This window comes from Hermetia illucens, chromosome 2 (genome assembly GCF_905115235.1).
Source record: "Hermetia illucens chromosome 2, iHerIll2.2.curated.20191125, whole genome shotgun sequence".
NCBI lineage: Eukaryota > Metazoa > Arthropoda > Insecta > Diptera > Stratiomyidae > Hermetia > Hermetia illucens.
The window spans coordinates 52,427,832-52,435,129 of record NC_051850.1 but is presented as its reverse complement, the minus strand read 5'-3'; positions in this window follow the sequence as shown (position 1 = coordinate 52,435,129).

The following is a 7,298-nucleotide window of genomic DNA, read 5'->3' as shown; positions in this document are numbered from 1 at the left end:
AATATCGTTAAACGTTTTTTGACCTATTAATCTTTCTATGCTCAATTTTCTATATTAACCTTTACGTTGAGCAGATACATGTACCATTTCTTACTTTAAACATCAACCATGCCCCTATTCCAGTGAAATCTTTGTTTCAAAAGATACTGGTTTGTGTCTCCAGAGGCTACTAAGCTGAGCCTCCAACCACTGCGGTCAAGTATTACAGTGGTGTGTGGAATTATCGGACGCAGATTAATGTTAATAGAGCAATTGTACATGGTTGGTGGCGCGTCTGCCTACCATCGAATACTTGCAATTATTGAAGATAAAATTTAAAGTCAAAATGAATTTGTGGAGCTGCGTAATGAATATGCTTAATGCTGCGTTTTGTCGCCGATTGCACTATCTATACAGTGGCAAATAGCAGTGTCACATCACACATTACATTCATTTCAATATATATTTTTTTATGAACTTGTCTGTTATTAAATGTTGCTAAATTAATTTCTGTTAAAAAGAAGCGAGTAAAAATAATAGCAGCGGGGAGTTTTTCAAATTTACTCGGAAACAGCCGAACTGATCGTCATGAAATTTGGCAGCGAAGAGTGGTCTGTGAATCCCCTTTACATATAGCCAGTGGCACCATTTTGAATTGTGTTTGGAAATGGATGCGAAAGGCGTGTGTAAATTTTTTCGCAGAATATGGTCATGTGAGGTATCAAATGAAAGGGCTCGATTAGTACTTTCCGAAATTTTATTTATGATATTGGTTGAAAGATAGGGGAGGTAGGGTTAAAATGTGGGTCCAAAAAGTGAAACACATCTTGTTCTCAGGAATCGCAATGATGCATTTATATGAAATCTGGGCCTCAAAATAAATCCTGTTCCGATATCTGCAAGCTATTATAATAATAGTTTATCCCCATATTTGATAAATCTACCCGAAAAATCCCCTTAAGATAACATAAAACATAGTTCTGAAGTTTGAACGTAATTCAGCAAGTATTGTTAAAGCTTTAGAAGGCCGAAGTTTTGTATTTTACGTAAATTTATTGCACTCTAAAACGTGGATGACATCTCAGCATATAAAGTGATCTTATACAGGGTGCGGCAGCATAACTTCCTTCTTTCAAAACTCAATAAAAACTATTGTATGCATCGGAAAATATTTATTTATTTTTTATAATGTAGGTACATGTCTAAAGTTGTTATTTACATTGTTTTGAAGATTAAATCTGTTAGGTGACGTCCCTCATTCTCCATACATTGCGTAAACCGATTTCTGGCGTTTGTCATGACTCTTGTCAGCATAGCAGGTGTTATGTTGGCAATTTCTTCTTGAATGTTGGTCTTCAAATCTTGTAGGCTTCTTGAACGGTTCACATAAACACGGGATTTCAAAAAACCCCATAGAAAAAAAATCACAAGGAGACCGATCGGGAGAGCGTGCCGGCCATTCAAAATCGCCTCTAATTGAGATAAGGCGCTCTGGAAAGTGTTCCCTCAAAACAGCCATCGATGCTCTTGAAGTGTGTGCTGTTGCACCGTCTTGTTGGAACCAAGTGTCCCCCCAATCCAAATTTTCTAGCGGTGGGAAAAAAAAATTCTGTAGCATGTTTACATACCTGTCCGAATTCTTTGTCACTGTAACCTCATTTTCCTCAAAAAACCAGGGACCAATAATTCCAGCTGAGGAAATTGCACACCACATTGCAACTTTGGGTGAATGCAAAGGCTTTTGATGCAATTCTCGAAGGTTGGTGTGAGCCCAGTAGCGCATGTTTTGTTTGTTAACCGACCCACACGAATGAAAATGGGCTTTATCGCTAAAAAAACAATAGCACCCTCGGGAACGACATCAAGAAGAAGCTCACACGCGTTCATCCGAGAATTGAAGTCACGTTCTGAAAGTTCCTGCACTATCGCCATCTTATAGGATGAAAATGAAGATCATCACAAAGAATTCTTCTCACAGAACGATCGGATAGTCCAAGGGCAGATGCGTGTTTGCGCGCAGAACGCCGTGGCGATCGCAACATTGACGTTCTCACTGCTTCAATATTCTCAGGTGATCTAACGGGCCGAGGTACTCCAGTTCTTCCTTTTGTCGTACTTGCAGTTTGTCTGAATGTAGTGACCCATGTAACAATTGATTTGCGGTCTGGGACGGGAGCCAACGGTGCTAAATTAAGGCGATTCCGAAATGCACGCTGTGTTGCAATAACCGAACATCCGCTTGAAAAGTAAACCTCAACGGCAAAGGCACGCTCCTCACTATTCCAACGTATGATGGCGACTGAACCGTGTCGGGACAAAACTTTACAGTATCCACTCTTGAACGAGACCACTAGCGCTCCGCTATGACATCAACTAACTGAGTGGCGCGCATTTTAAAAAAGGAAGTTATGCGGACATTTTAGTTTTCTTTATTTGGCTTTTTTAGTTATTTGCATATCAGTATGAATTACTTGAAACAGACATCAGTATGAATGTTTTTTTATGGGTGGAAATCTTAGAATGACGGTGCTGCGCCATGTGGGATTCTCATCCACTAAAATCGCCGCCACTTCTTCTCCTATATCCTCACGGGATCACCGTGAAGTATTCCTTCGTGAGGAGGGCTACGGTTTACTACAGCACAACTAAGGTACGCGTCCGTCGCGCTTTGCGGGCTCGTTCCAGTTCCCTCAGCTTCTCCTGTATCGCAGTTACGGTTCCGTTACCGCACTCCAGTTTGCTACGGACCTCAGCATCTCCTCCACGAAATCACGGGGTCTGATAATTGCGTTGAGGGCATCGTTTAACCTCTCTCTTTCATTCGCGAATCTCGGACAGTGGAAGATAACATGCTCCGAGTTCTCGGCTGTAGCGACGCATTCGGGACAGTCTGGAGACCCATTCAATCCATCCAAAAGTGATGCAAGTACTTCCTGTATCCACCGTGTCCCGTAAGAAACTTCGTTAGGTTGTCATTTAATTGTTCATGTTTGTGATCGACCCATCTGTCAATACACGGGATCAGTGTATGGACCCAGCGACCCTTTTGGAATTATCCCCCCGTTACTGCCATCTCCTGTACAGCTCCTTCCTAGTGCCTTTTAGGAAGCCCGCAGTCACTTCAGCTGGATTCACCTTCCTTCTCCGGTAGAGACACTGTGCCTCATTCACCAGAAGGTCCAGGGGAATCATTTCCGCGATGACACCCATTGCCTCACCTGATACCGTTCTATATGCACTGCACACCCTAAACGCGATTGGCCGGTATGCCGAACTTCCCCTTCCCTGGTTCGCTGTGTTATCCAGTGTGCATGCCCAGCCAAGAGCCGTGTGTAGCAGGATGGATTTCACCACCCCTGCGATAAGCAGCCGGCGACCAGATTTTGGACCTCCAATTATTTGGCATCATTCTTGCCTTTGCTGGCTTTTTGCAAGCATAGTCCAGGGGCCCCTTGAAGCTCAACTTGGCATCGATCATTACCCCCAGGTATCTAATGATCAATTTTGGAACGAGCTCGTAATTATCACCCCCGATTTTGATAATGTTACTTTTCCTGTGATTGGTAATAAGGACCGCTCCCGTCTTATTTTCCGCCAGGTCCAATTTCGTCATTTGAAGCCATGATTTGATAGCACGAATGGTTTCACTTGCATACAGTTCCACGTCCTGGTGGTCTTTTGCAACTACTACCACTGCCAGGTCGTCTGCGAAACCAATCATTGTTGCCTTCCTTGGTACGCGAAGGCCGAGCACGCCGTCAGACATTATATTCAATAGCAGGGGCCCCAGTACGGAGCCACATATTTCTTCAGTCCGTCCAAAGAAGCCTCTCCGAAAGGTAACTCTCGATTATCCGAGCTAAGTAGCCAGAGATACCCAGTTTAACCAGGGTGCCCTTAATCCAACCCCAGTTGGCTGAGTTAAAGGCATTCCTGATATCCAGCATTACCACCGCGCAGCGGTCGATGCCTCCCGGGCCAGGTCCGCAACCGTTGCAATGGCATCATCCGTGGACCGCGCTCTATGAGACCCATATTGCCGCTCCGATAGACCACCTGCTAGTTCGACGAATGGGAACAGCCTGTTCTATATCACCGTTTCCAACATCTTCCCCATAGTGTCTAAAAGACAGACAGGGCGATATGACGAGGGTGCGCCAGTTGGTTTTTGGCGCTTCGGTAGCGGAACCAACATCCGCCTCTTCCACTGATCGGGAAACACTCCTTCAAACATGGGTGATTCAAATGTGTTTATAAACCATGCGGGCCTGATTTTAGCTACCAACTTCAGGGTTTTGTTTGGAATCCCGTCCAATCCCGACTACTGATGTTCTGGCTTCCTTCTAGTCCTTTGGTAAAGCGTTCTCGCTCGCAGACACGATGCTCTCAACAGCGCGATTCCTTAGTTCCACCAGAAGTTTGGTTTCCTACTGTGATGGAACTTGCGTCGCGGCATTGTAGATTCGCAGGTCTCAATTATCCGTTGACATAGCTGGCTCACTTTTTCCAGCGCCTTATCCTTCGGGCCGTAACCTCCTTCTAAAGCCCCCAGGAATGTTTCTTTCTTGAAAGCTCCAGTGGATCACCCAGCTATCCTGTTTTTTATGGTTTTGATGCTCACTCGATCGTCGCCTCTACCATTCCTGATGTCGAGAAAGATGTGACCACTGTGGGTATAATGTTCACTCACCCGCCAAACCATCCCCCACCAACGAGGTACTGAGGCAGGTTAAATCGAGTCCTCTGCCTCGGAAGGTGGGCAAGGGTCCAACGTTGGCGAGTACGATGCCCAGTTCCGCGAAGGTTTCAAGCAAGATTTGGTTCCTGGTGTTCGTCACTCGACTTCCCCAGTCTATGATTTTGGAGCTGTGGTCTCTAGCGTCCAACACCAAGCCGTCTAGCAACATAAGCGCAATATGAGGTATTGCGCTAATGTTGCACTAGGAGGAGCATAGCAGCTGTAGATATGGGCGCCGTTGACTTTCACCTATACAAAGCCGGTTCCCAGGAATGCCATTGTTTCTTGAATGGCTTGCCGTCCACAGGTCCCTATTGTCGCGTTTTCCGATGAGTCTTTCACCCACGTAGCACAAACGTAATTTTGGTACGGTTCACATATTACCGCCACACCCACATTCGACTCTCGAATGGCTTGCGAGAGTAAGTCTTGAGCTGTCTCGCCGGTATTCTGGTTGTTCAGCAGCTTATCAACATACTCCAATATGCCATTCTACCAGAAGTCAATTTTTCTTCTTTGTTTCGACAGGATGAGCGTCGAACTGTAAGGCATCATCCTGCTGACTTGTTGGTGAAACTTCCGCGTCTGGTGCGAGTTTAGAGACTTATTCGTCGCTTCTCCATTTGACGGAGGTCGTGATAGGCCTTTGCGCACTATTGCGTTGCTAGCTTACATTTATAGTTGAACCAGCCGTTCAGACTTTTCTTACGGCTGGGGCCAAGTATGTTTCTGGCCATATCAATGATAACGCTCTTCAGGTGGTTGTGAAGGTCATTTGTTGATGCTTCATCTAAAGGATATCTGTTAGCTATAGTTATTACGGCATCCATTTGCCCCTTATAGGTGTTACGGAGGGCTTTGTTGTGCATGGCTTCAGTATTCACTCTCACTTGATTGTTAGAGGGGATTGTAGGCCGTGCTGTAATTTTAGCCCGCATCACTATGCCAACGAGATAGTGTTCCGAGTCAATATGCCTTTCCCTGATCCCCCATATGTTCTGACGCTCTTCAAAACTCAGAGGTGGCGGCGTTCAATCAACACCAGGTACTTCCAACAATCACTTCGTGTGGTACTGCTAAATGAATAATCCGCAGTCATAAATATTATAAGGATAATAAGATATTGGAGATAAGATATGGGAACCGACGTATCGCCTGAATACGGGCTCCGTCCCTACTTGGCTATTAAAATCTCACAAGTATAATTTTGATGTCATACTTGGGACAGGCTTCGAGGGTCCGCTCAACTGCTTCGTAGAAGGTATTCTTCTCCGAGCCTGCAGTCTCCTCTGTAGGGGCGACTTGTTTTTTAATTAAAATGCCTGTGGCTGCAAAAAGGTTAAGACATCGAAAAAAAAGCTTTATATGAGTGAAATTATGCGGTGTTTCCAACGATTAATTAATTGAAATAATAAAAACTTGTTGTTTCTTTTTCGTTGGTGTGGATATTTATTCTTGCAAATACCGAGATTTCGGGAACAAGTGGTTCCCGAAATATTCGGAATATTCCCGAAATAAATTCGGAACAAGTGGTTCCCGAAATATCGGTATTTGCAAGAATAAATATCCACACCAACGAAAAAGAAACAACAAGTTTTTATTACTTCAAGCTTAATATTTTTTGTTAGGAATTATATGAAGAATCATCTTGCAGTTGCCACCTTTCTTTTGGTTCCCTACTAAGTCTGCATTTGAAAGAAAACACAATTAGCTTTCATAAATTTTTATAAACAGTATTTTTTTTATTTTAATATTTTTTTCGTTTTTTTTTCTCTCATTCAATGCGTCCTTCCATATTAATCTTTTCTGTTCAGCTTTGTTTATTATTTATAATAATATCATTTCATATCTTCATTATAACCTTTTGCAAACTGTTTGTTATAAATAGATTTCCATTCGTCCTTTTGTTTCGATATTGAAAAAGAAAACATAATATTAGTGAATTGAACAATAGTATCGAATATAGTGTGTCAAATATAGAATCACAATTGAATGTAGATAATATAAATAAATATGTTGCTTTCTCTTTATTTATTTGTTTATAAAAACTAAACACTAAAACTAAATACTTGTGAAAATGAGCTCGTTTACATTGCATTTAGAAATTTTGATTGATTTTAAAATGAGGAGATTTTTAGTCATGGATTGATTGTTATTGAATTTGCGTTTTTATGTGTCTTCTTTTAGCATTTTCTTACTGATTTGAGTTGATTTTTCTATTTTTATCTTTCATGCCTCATGATACTTGTTTATACAGCAATGTTAATAGTTTATGTTCTATGTGTTCAGCGAAGTTGGTTTTGAGTATGAATAATAACTTTCATATCTTTTCACACTTGTAATAGTCGCGCTAGTCAATTAATAAATTTGTTATTTCATTATTTTTACATTTGACTATTTTTTCATATGTACAGAATAAATTGCTTTCAGTGGTTGAAATAATTTTCAATGACTTAAAATCAATGACGATTTGTTAAACCTAGTCTTATTTGATAATTTAATAACGTAACAACAATTTATTCAGAGTATTCAAGTATTATATATTAAAACAATAAATCAGAGTAATGTGATTAACAACAAT